This window comes from Saccostrea cucullata, unplaced genomic scaffold, assembly GCF_032062105.1.
Source record: "Saccostrea cucullata isolate Sc308-1 unplaced genomic scaffold, CSIRO_AGI_Scuc_v1 ctg1126, whole genome shotgun sequence".
NCBI classification, from domain to species: domain Eukaryota; kingdom Metazoa; phylum Mollusca; class Bivalvia; order Ostreida; family Ostreidae; genus Saccostrea; species Saccostrea cuccullata.
The window spans coordinates 25701-38234 of NW_026923405.1; the positions used below are offsets into that span (position 1 = coordinate 25701).

At 31.4% G+C, this 12534-nt stretch overlaps 1 long non-coding RNA gene across 2 annotated transcripts in view; it reads right to left on the bottom strand.

Annotated features, from left to right (window-relative positions):
- Positions 1–851: 851 nt before the first annotated feature.
- Positions 852–12534, bottom strand: part of LOC134263912 (uncharacterized) — a 90778-nt gene continuing 79095 nt past the window's right edge. For both annotated transcript variants that reach the window (XR_009991372.1, XR_009991373.1), the window contains one exon: positions 852–925. This is a non-coding gene — a long non-coding RNA (uncharacterized LOC134263912). The remainder of the gene's footprint in view (positions 926–12534) is intronic.

Consider the following 12534-nt stretch of genomic DNA (forward strand, 5'->3'; position numbering starts at 1 on the left):
TGTGTGTCAGTTTATCTTTTCTTTTTTTCCCTGTTATGTTCTTTTTATGTTTCTCTCGATGTACTGTTCGCATGTTTGTAATGTTGTGACTTATATATCTATACCTGTTGCTTTCTCTATGCATCTGTGCTGTATTATTTATGTGTCTGTACATGTGTGTTTTTATATGTATCTTTAACTGATGATGTCCTTTAAATTAGACTGTGTGCTGTACTGTTGCAAGTAATTCTATGTTTATATAGTGCTGCATGTTTTCATTGTTTTACTGTTATGTATATGTTAAACATGTCAGTCAAAAGCTCATTAGAGCTTGTGTTACTTTTTAACTACCATACTGACTTTAAATAAAGCTTATCTTATCTTATCTATCTTACATAATGATCATTGTTTCAAATAAAGTATATATGTCAATCAAAGTCCTCAACGCTCTGTGTTTCCTCATAAAAATAGATGTCAATAGATCTATTACACGTAGGTTTCAGGTGGTTTGAGGAATCGATAAGGGATGCTTACTTCTCCTTGTCACATGATCCCACACTTAAAAACTTTGGAGGAGCGGTGTTTTATACCCTGTATGATCAAAGATTTCCATTGTTTGTGGGAATTTTCATCCAACCATACCAAGTTCTGAATATGTATGGGGAAATAGACATGTTTACAAAAGTAATGGTAATACACATGTCCATATGCACAGCTTACTACCTAGTACGTAATTCTTTCTATTGTTTGTGGGATATATTTCTTATCCAGCAATACCAGTTTCTGAATATGTATGTGGATAAGGACATATTTACAAACGGAATGGTAATACACATACAGAATGTAAAACTGAGTAAAACTAATATATACTTACAGTTTAGAAAGGTTTTGTAAACCATTAAAGGCATTGTTCGGTATAACGGTAATTTTGTTCAAGGAAAGATCCCTACAAAAAATAAAAAAAGAAACCTTCGTAAATCAATAAATTGTAGTCGGTTGTAAACATGTTATAAATGATAACATGGATTACAAACGTAATTAAGTAACTAAATTAACTGAAATAGAAAAAATGTAATCAGCATAGCATTAATCATCACAATTATTAATTTTTCATGGATGTCTTCTGTGCATCAACTGAGAGATGTCATAGCCATGAAAATTACACTATATGTGATTGGATATTTTGCTTACCAAGGTAAAAAAAATATAAAATATAAAAATTGTTTTTACATTCTCATTTTCAATAAATAGAACAGGATTATAAGTGGAAATACCTAATTACAATTACCTTTTTAGTAATCTTTCGTTTTCTATTTTATTTCCAAAAAAATAGTTCTCAGACTTTAAATATTATCAGAAACCTGTGTCTGTGCAGAGGATAGAGCGATGGTAATGTTTTTTTGGTTATACCATATGTGCTCGAGTTGCTAGCACAATACACGATATCGAATTTTAAACCATTAGTCATTTCAATCAAACCTTGTTTTGTGGACTTTTTAGACTGAATACTGTTTGTTTTCTGCATATCCTTATTCTACCGAATCTCCAATTTTCTTTGATATTAAAAAAAATACATTAATATGCATGGATGTACAGGGTTCTCCATGGATCGTTTTACGTGCCGGTGTAAAGACGTATAATGACCCCCATCGAATAATGACCGGGGGTCATTTTACAACGACAAAAAATGACCCCCTACCCGTAGAATAAAATCATTTTTTGTAGAAAAACAGTCATAGGGGTCATTATTTTATATGTTAGTCATATAAAATATTGACCCTCATTGAAAAATGACCCTCTTTAAAGTGATACAAAATTTATAACAGGCGAAATGAAAGGGAAAAATATGCTGAACATCATAATTGTTCTTCCTTCGAGTAATTCATGCAATTGTTCGAATAGATTTTATCTTTGTTGTTCTTAGCATGTAGGGGTGATTAAATTCCTCATTTCTCTCAGCCGAAAAATTGACAAATCAGTTTTAAGCAATTAACAATCAATCAATTAAGTATTTCTCTGATAAAGGAAATCAAAGATGGAACATGTAAATGGATCAAACGCTGGAGATGAAATTTATGAAAATATTTTTTTCCTATACTAACTCCATTGATACGTTGTTTCAGAAAAAAAAAATTGTCGGAAAAAAGTAGAAATTTGTAGCAGGCGAATTAATATCCGTGCGTACAAATAAGTTATTAATAAGGTTTCATTCGGACGATGCTCGATGCTGTATATTTTTCATTTGTTCCATCCTATACATGCAGACTATCACAATATGATTAAAGATATTAAGTCTTTGCAAATACATATTCTTTTTATACCCCCCCTCCCCCTCCTCGGTAGAACAACCAGACTTGCAATGAACATTTTCAAGTGAGAAATTAAAAAATTAAGAGATTCACGTAGTCTTTCAATGCTAAAATTGTGTTTGAAAAGAGATTCTTTAATTGTCAAGTAAATAAAATTTCTTTTCAATATTCCTCCTTTTAATGTTTGCTGAAAGAATGATATTCCACTTGTTTTTTTAGATATCAAACCATGCAACAATTAGGTTTAAATACTCTTTAAGGTAAGGTTTGCGTTAACAGGGAGATAACTCTTGCGAATCACCAAAGCGTTTGAAACAGGCGAATTTAAACCAGCGATGCTAAGCATCTCGGTAACGAATTTCCTCTGTCATACTTGATGTTTGTTGTCACTTAACGAGGCCGAGTCTAATTCGAGTGCGCATCACTTTGCGCAGCTTTTTAATTTTATGCAGTCTTAAATTGTTTTATTTTAATACAAAATTAACATTATTTGTAACTCCTACTGATCTGAAAATGTGATTTTACAACAATTATTGGAAAAAGAACGTTGAAATGGCTCTAACAACGTAACCATAGATATGTATTTTTACCGTAATATGGCAATTTTAGAGGTATTTGGCTTCGACCTAGACCAATCGAGATGGTGAACTTTTTTGAAATTTCACAATTTGATGACTTTTTACATTTACTTTCATTTACTTGAATGAAAAAGAAATCCCTAGGGCAGAAGTACAAAAAATATTGTAAAAATGTAAAAATTCGGCGATTTTCCAACAAATTCCCATTTGGTCCAATAATAAAGTTTGACAATATTTAAGATGGCCCACTAAGAAAACGGGGTGGTAAACATTGGATATTTTAATCCTAAAACAATAAATATCACAGTAAAAATTAATTTTAAAAAAATTATCAAAATCCCTAGGGCAGAAATAATTAGACTCGACCTCGTTAATGTTAGGACTAAAAACAAAGGACGTTTTCAGGAGAAAGACTTATAACAAATCAAAGCATAGGAATCTTAGAAGCCTTTGAGATTAGCTTGATTCATGTAGATGAACCAATAAAGGAGGACTTGTTTATTTTCGATACGAAACGTGACAAGTTGCACAGCAATTCCCGATCAGAAGAAAGTCATTGACGCATTGTGCTGATGTGTGTTTCTCGCTTCACCACTACACTAAAATTTTAAGTGAGAATGGGAAAGAAAAAAGAAAAGACCTGAGAGTATCCTGTAAAGTATAATGCTATATGCAGTCCGAAGAGGGAAGAAAAGTCACGGTGCATTTGACCATCACCATGTCCAATGATGATGTTGACAGTTTGATTGTTGATAGTATTTTCATCAGGTAATTATTTAACTATTCATTTTACTCAAAGTTGTGAATGATCTATTGACTACGGATTTAAAAACGATGAATAAACGGTACAAGGATGTCAGGATGTGACTAATATCCCAACATTGTCAAAAAAAAAATGCATTCATTCAATAAATTATGTAAAATAAAATCCTTGCTTTTTAGGCCTCAGAACAGGTATTCAATTGTTCAAGTTACCTTTTTAACTGAGGTTTGATTTTAATTAATATCTCATTTTCTAATTAATAAAAAAGAGATACAGATTGTGCATGACAAGAACATTAATTTTCTTGATCAAGCATTTGCATTTCACTAATTCAATCTGTAAATTTTACAATAATTTCATATTGATTCTTCATTCATTATATTGGAAATTTATTCATTTCATTGAGTGAATGAAACTCAGTGCAATTCCTTATGCTATTCAAAAAATGCAATTCCTTAAATGTTATTATAAAAATGAACACATGTGATTTCAGATCATGGGTCACTAATTGGAATAGATAAGAACCAAAGAAAAGTACTTCAGTGTTTCCTTAAAAGATTTGTGCCATCAATCAAAGTAGAGGTCATCCCATATCAGCTCAAGAATATTAAAGAAAGTTGGATGGATCAAGCTAAGATGTTGAACCAGACATGGCAAAATCAATGGAGATTTGGAGAAGAACTTCTGACTTGTTATACCCAATGCATATTTTTATATGTCTATATATTATAGAAGAAAATTTAATGTTCAACAACATCCTATCTAGTATATACATGCTGTTTTCCATATATTTAGAAAATATGTGTATGCGATGATTGCAGTTCATGCTCTGCTTGTCCATCTTTGAATTTGATTTCAGTAAAATAAATGTATACATCATAGGTATTAATTGAAGGTTGCTTTTGTCTATACTTACATGTAACAAGTTTCTTAAAAGGGTTTGTAAAATTGCAAGGAAATTAATACATGAACAATTAAGATTAATATTTTTATTCATTAAATTTTGTTTTTACCAGGACCTAATATGCTCAAATAAGTATTTCTGAAAACTGACAAGTTTTGTATATAAAGCTGCAGTGAACATGTATAATTATATCTACTGTAACAGTTTAAAACATGACACTTGGCAATTTTAAGGTTGTTAATTTAGTAGGAATGATAAGACCAATTTAGTAATCTAATAAAATTAAAAATTTTTCACAAATACATGTAGTTTATTTTAAAATTGTTTACATTTATAATCTATTAATAATGTTAAATTTCTAACCTTGGTATTAATAAGCAACAGACTGGCATGTTGAATTTCTCACCTTAGTATCAATAAGTAACAGACTGGCATGTTGAATTTTTCACCTTAGTATTAATAAGTTATAGACTTGAATGCATTCATATACTATCTAATGTGTTGTGTTTTATACTTGTAAATTTGGTAAAAATATAATGTTGATAATTCGCAAGAAACGGCTGTACCTACGTATGGGACTCGTGGTGACTGTATTTTCAATGAATCAACTCAAATATGAAAGATAATTTCTCAGAAAATTGTGCTTAAAAATCGTGTGCAGTGCGCAAAATGCAAATGCCTTTATTAAACGTTCTTAGCAATGTACAGAAATAGAGCCGACTAAATGTTATGCAGCTACGTTAAGGTCGCCAATAGGAATTATGCTTTAAAATATATACCGAGAAAAATCAATGTAATATCGATATGTATGCTTGTATGTATGGGGTCTTAACCTAGTTCGGCCAAAGCGACTTCACATACATCAGCTGTTTGTTACGTGACATGGTTAAATATACACAAAATATGTACTGATATTTAAATCCTAAAGTTCAACGATAAACGGATAATTTTTCACTATGAAATTGATTATGTTTTCTTTTAGATAAATTGCTTAACCCGGAAACTGCTTTGAGCAACTTCCCTATGTCCAGATATTATATAAAATTTACTAGTCTGTTGATAAACTTCGTTGTATTTAATAAGCTTATATATCACAGGACTGACCTCATATAATACCATTAATTTTATAGCTCGCCTATAAGTCGGACATAGAGTTTTGGACCAGAGATTAACTCCCAAAAAAACGACTTATAGGCGAGTATATACGGTAATTCATGGACAATTTCATCAGAATATTCAGATGTAAAGATTGCCATAAATACTAGAGTTCTTCCATGGAATAAATTTTCAGACCATCATGTAGCACAGGAGGAGTTTTATTTTGAATATTTTTGGCCAATTTATGCCTAAAAACAATATCAAAAATAACATTTAGTCTTTAACATTTACCAAGACAAGGTGATATCAATGTTGTCTTTAAAAGTGTAGAAAAAGTCTGATTTTTATGTTCCGAACCCATAATATAGCCCCTGTGTCCATGGAAATAATATTGGGGACATACATATTTTTTTAGTTCAAATTAATGAAAATGATCAAATTAATAACTTCATGGATTTTGATGGAATCGGTAGATATGTAAAACGTTGGTTTTTATATTTTTGTTGCCATGGCAACGGTTTCACTTTATCAAGGAAAATTGAAAAATCTTCTTTTTTACCCATATTTTCACATTTTTGATAAAGGAAAATTAAAAGTTTAAATAATAGAAGCATGAATTATACTAATTCCGGTCATTTTGAATATAAAAGTTTGATAATTTATAAAATAAATCAATTTTTTCAATGAAAATAATATTCGAGGTGAAATATGAAATACGTTAAATTTGGCGTCTTTTACTCAAAAAATGAGACGGGCAATATCTTTGAAAATCATATTGAATGATGAAGCTAATCTCCCTGAATAAATTTATATATAGCATGTGTGCATATTAAAAAAAAATATGAGTTGGAGGGAGACGCAAACCTTACCTTAATAGGAAAAATTAATTTTTCCTTCATTTCAACTTTTAGCTTGTATAAGTTTTGCAAATCCCATTTGACAATGAAAGAGGAGGAAATTTTTATCCCCCTCCCCCCCCCCCAAAAAAAAAAATAAATTAATAAATAAATTACGTTAAATCAAAAAAAAAAAAAAGAAAAAAAAAAGAAAAGCAAAAATATAAATAAAACTCTATACCTTTAAATACTACTAGAAGAGGCTCTAGATAAAATATTGAACACAAGCACTATCATATCATAATTTACTTTACCATGACTAAAGCATATATTTTAAATGTTGGTGGGGGTATACTTGAAAGTATTGTGGCAAAGTAACAGTTGTAAGTTAGTAGAATAGTAAATTATTTTAAGCTTATTTTTAGTCCCTCCTTATACACTGTTATAGAAAAATAAAGGTTGGCTATTTTTTGTTGTTGTTGTTGTTGCTTTTGTTGATAATCGACTTTCTCCTAAATATATACTCTGTAAAGCTATGGGCTAGTGTAAAATACACATTCCAATGCAAAAACTATACATGTAGATATAACCTTTTGATATAGCACACAGTATTCATTACATTTCTTCATTCTTGTTTTACTCCACCCTTTTACTCAGTTCTGAGTATATTTTTCAGAGAATTTAATATGAAAATCAGAACAAACATTTTCATTTTTGTAACGTCGTCTTTTTACTGTATCATAATACGAAAAGTTAATTGAAGATCATTTCTTTTTATGTTCCCGTATGCGTAATCGAAGATTCGTGGGATATATAATTTTATCGTGTCCGTCTGTATGTCTGTCTGTCTATCTATATGGCGGTCTGTTTCTCCGCAAAAACTTGAATCTTGACCATATCTTTTCATTTATTGGAGCTATGACTTTCATATTTTATATGTGTATTCCTTGTGACAAGACCTTCTTTGGGTACCACCAAATTTGAACTTTTGACCTTTACCTTGGAGTTTGTCCCATTTTACACAAAAATGCCAAATTTTTTACTTTGGCCATACCTTTTAAACGGTAGGTACTAGTACTCTCAAACGTCACATATGTATTTCTTTGGTATGACCTTTCATTGGATACTAAAAAACTTTTACCCTTTGACCTTGACCTTGGAAATTTCCGTACTTATAAAAAAAACTTTGTTAACCTTGGCCATAACTTTTGAACAGTAAGGGCTAGGGTTTTCATACTTCACATATGTAATCCTTGTTACATTAAACCTGTCTTAAGAAACCATGAACTTTGACCCTTTGACCTTTGAGTTTGACCTACCTTTTAAAAACTTATCCTTAGCCATTACTTTTGAACGAGTGTTGCTAGTGCTTTCCTATTTTGCAACTCTATTTCTTGTGAGAAGACCCTACTTTGGGTACCAATATTTTTAAATTGCTTTTAAAAATAGTTTAAACGTCGCTATGTTACCATACAGATCATAGCTTTTTTCACAAACACATCTTCTTATATATATGAGGAGTTGCGGATAAGAGATGGATACCCCAAAGCGTAACAGACGGACATCCCGATCACTATATACCCTCCCGTTTTTCAAGCGGAGGATATAATAATATATAATACTGCTGAATTTTTTCTGTCAGTACGATGATTTCCACCATCGAAAAACAATGTTTACCTAACCCTTTAGGCTCGATAAATCTTTCACTCCTTTAGATTCTGAATCTTCGCATTGACCTTATAATATAGCTATAATTGTATAATGTTATGAGATAAACATATCAATTTATTCCCAATTAGCTCAGGTGAGCATTTAGGCTAATATGCTTTTTTTTATCTAATTTTTTTTGCCCCCTAAAAAAATTCAGCTTTAATCCACAGGGAGATTTTCAAAGAAATCATTCATTTTCACTATATAATCAATGTAGCCCCGCCCTAGCACTAGAACCCCTAACCCTGGGGCTATGAATTTCACAATTTTGGGAGAGGACTCAATGCTTATTACATTCATGCCAACAGTTTGCCTGCTTGATGTCCATGAGTAAAGTAGAATATTTTTAAAGATTGCAATAATTTTAGTGGATTTGGCCCCACCTCTCAGGTCCCAGGGGGTCAGGGACCACAAAATTCACAATTTTTGTTCTCCTTCACCTATAGATGCTGTATGCTAAATTTGATTGAAGTTGTTTCAGTGGTTTCAGAGGAGAAGCTGAAAATGTTCAAATGTTAACACACGACGCACGACACACGACACACGACGACGGACGAAAACGGATAACAATAGGTCACCTGAGTTACTCAGGTGACCTAAAAATAAAACATGTTTTTTTTATCAACAGAAAGGAAGCTTTCACATTTTGTATTTTTTTCATATTTTGGATCAGAGGTTGTGCTCTATATAAAATATTGAAAAAATGTTTTAGGTCATTTTTAAAAGAATATATATGATTTGAAAAAAATGACGCATTTTATGACGTCATAATTTATTGACAAGATGGGAAATTACTTTACAAGTAATAGGTATTACGTAGTCACCAACACTCTGTGTGATATAGTGTATTTCAAAACAATGAAGATTTATACTCATTTTGTGGCATTTGTAACAAGACATTTTATTGATAAACATTTGCATCATTCTGGAAGACATCACAAATCAGAGACCAAGAAGTGTCTCAACCTATCTTGTCCTTTTTATATTCTAGCTCATATATTAAGACAAATCAAAGGTTTATTTTTGTGCTAAAAATAAGAATGGAAATTACCTAAAAAATATTAATTTTAGTCATTTCTTTCTAATACTTGACAGTCATTTTTGTTTATATTAAAGAGTATTCAAATTTTCTAGCCATGTCTAAAACAGTGCAAAAATCTATATTTTCTGAATACATGAACCCCAATAAATCTTTTTTTAGACAACTGTTGCTATAGAAATAAGAGAGATTCTATCTTAAATAATATGTCAAATATTAATTGCCCAGATATTCTTGTTCATGAAATATAATAATGCAGCTGTACAGCAGTATATTTCGTAAATACGTTTATCAATAAAGCGTCTTTAATGGAAAATTGTCATTTTTCTATATTTGCTGAGAATTTTCTACATATGGGTGGATGTGATGTTAATAGTAAAGGAAACCTCGTTCGTATAACGTGCATTTCACTAAATAGTTTGGAAGTATTTGTCAGTCACACAACGTCTATAAGTCTCTATATTATTTCTTTCCAACATTGCCTGTAAAGGTGCAATAACCTACATTTTCTCGATTATTCGAGGAATTTTTTTTTTGACCATTCTTGCTATAAAAAGAAACAAAAACTAGATGCCGTCATCAGACAGAAATATCCGTTTGCCTTTAAATACACACTCCTTTCGTATTGGGCTTTCAATGGAAAAAATCAAAATATTTCTATAATTATCACTGTAAATGTATTCGTCAAATTGAGCATAAAATTTGCAGTTGACCATGTGATCTATGAGCCTCATATATGTATTTTGTATACTTAATTCATTACCAATCTGGAATAAAAGAATTTAATTAATGAAGTAAATTACTGAATTACTGAGTAGATGCTGATAAATATTATCCCATAATTGGATCTTTTTAAATTTACTTTCTCAAGAACATAAAATATTTTTTAAAGTACAGTGTTTTTGATGAATCTATTAAAATGTGCAAACTGTTTTTTAGTATTTAGTCAAGCAAAAAAAAAAAAAAAAAAAAAAAAAAAAACCAATTAATTTGTCAATCCCCCCCACCCCACACTCCAGACTTCTTTCTTTTTTGAAATAGGCCTAGATAGCAAAGCTATGCTAAAACATCGTTTATCATGATAGTTTGAAAATTGTACTTGTACTAGTAACACCTTATTGAAAATATCTACATTCACATTGGGTTTGTGTCACCCATTATCAAATTTTTTTTAGACATCACCACTCGCCACACCTCGGCCGATTCGAACTTCATCTAATGAAGGCAACGGATTCAGCAAAGGTTTGCCGAATGATAATTAGCACATGTATGCTGACAGTGCAGTTAAATCATTTGTGTTTTAATTAGATTATATGACTTATATTTTATAAAGTTGACAGGACCTATGATAGTTGGTAAGTACAAGATTTAGTAAAGATTGTGTAAAAATAAATCGAAATGCAAATGGTTAGCTTGAAGTTCAAAAAGGTTCAAGATCATTGCATGCCACAGTAGACGAATTTCACATAACTGCACATAACACATAACTTCAAAAAAGTCAAGTTATCTCCCGTTGTGGACGTGACATTCAGTAAACAGGCGCAGATCCAGATTTTTTTTTCGGAAGGGATGGGGGTCACACCTAAGTAAAAAAAAATACAGTCCAAGATTTCCTGAGAAGCAAATTTAAAAAAAAAATAAATGAAAACAATGATGATTGGCTCTGTTTTTTTTTGGGGGGGGGGTGTCCAAAGTCATTCTTTTTTATCTTCAGTAAATAGTCTTATTTGAATATCTGCATATTCCGGAGGGAAGGGGGGTAGTCCGATCGCCCTAGTCACTCCCTGTAACTGAAATGACAATTGATCTTGTGACTCCAAAATAGTAGAAAATTTTTCCATATGACTATATATATATTTTGTTTCTTGTATTTTTTTCTGTTTGTTTGTCCACAGATACTTCCCTGCCCATAAATTTTGAGTGGATTGGGCTATACACATGGCTTCCACATTTTAAAGTTAAATTCCTTTTGACAAAACCTTTAACTTGGGTACAACCAATTTTGACCTCTTGATCTCTTGACGTTGGAGTTTGACACATTAATACAAGAAAAATACCTTAAACCTGGCCTAAGTTTTGAACAGTTGGTATTAGGGCTTCCATGCTTAACATGTGTATTCATTGTGAACTTTCAACGGGTATAATATTTTTGAAGAAAGGCTTGGAAGGTTTTACATTTTAACATAGTTCGATAGTCATTATAATTACGAGTAAAATGATATACAGCACAGCTACTATCTCTTTTGCTGATTAGAGGTATTACTAAAAATAGCTTAGTTTACACCTGAGAGCTCGAACAGAAAATGGCTGTATACCGGAAGTGACGTGTGTGAAGTCACAAGTGTGACATGGTATTGATCAATGTCGAAGGAAAGAATAGGTAAATTTTACTTTGCAGCGCGGGATGCACATCACACATAAAGATAATGTCCTTACACGATTTTCCCATGGAGAATAGACCAGATGGCCGTCGGCAATGATTAGTTTTGTTAAAACTAGACCCTTAAACGGAAATATTTCACCAGTCTCAGTCCTACTACATAGAGTACGATAGAGTACTTTAAAGTAAGCTATAAAAATGTTATAATTGATTGCAATTAAACTGCTTTTTTGTATGATTTTCTTCTTTAGTCTAACATAGTAAATATATATTTTTGATAAGATTTGCATGTTTTCCTTATTTTACAAGTTATTTCAGGCACGAAGCAAAAGGGGGGGGGGGGTGCCCCTTGATTCTACTAACATTACGTTTACTTTTAGAAATGTCCATTTAAAGGCTGGTTGGCCCCTCATTTTATACTGCACGAAATTGGATTTTCAAGCTTGAGTGATTTTTTTTTTTTTGCTTGTCAAGTTTTCAGGTAGGTCAATCATTTTTTTTATATGGCACCCCCTCCCCCCTTTCAAAATCGATGAGCATTGCGTGGCTGTATTTCAGTCTTTGATTTCAGGTTAATGTTGATCGTTTGATTCTAATCCTAATTTAATTTTTAACTTGAAATGTTTCATTGTAAATGTAAAAAATATTGACGTTATGCAATTAATTTAATTTTTGATACCAGTAAATAAAATTTAGTTGAAATTACTGTAAATCACTTTTTAATTGCGAGAACTTTATTTCCGCGTAATGACGCGAGACAGTGTGCTCGCGAAAATTTAATTCTCGCGTATAATAGTTTTCCTTAAGATTATATAGATCAATAACCACAATTCGCGAAAATTTTGTCTCGCTAATCTAGAGTCAATGACTACCTCGCGAAAATAAGGTGTCGCGAAAATCTAGTGATCTACAGTAGTAAGTCTGAAACAAAACAGTAA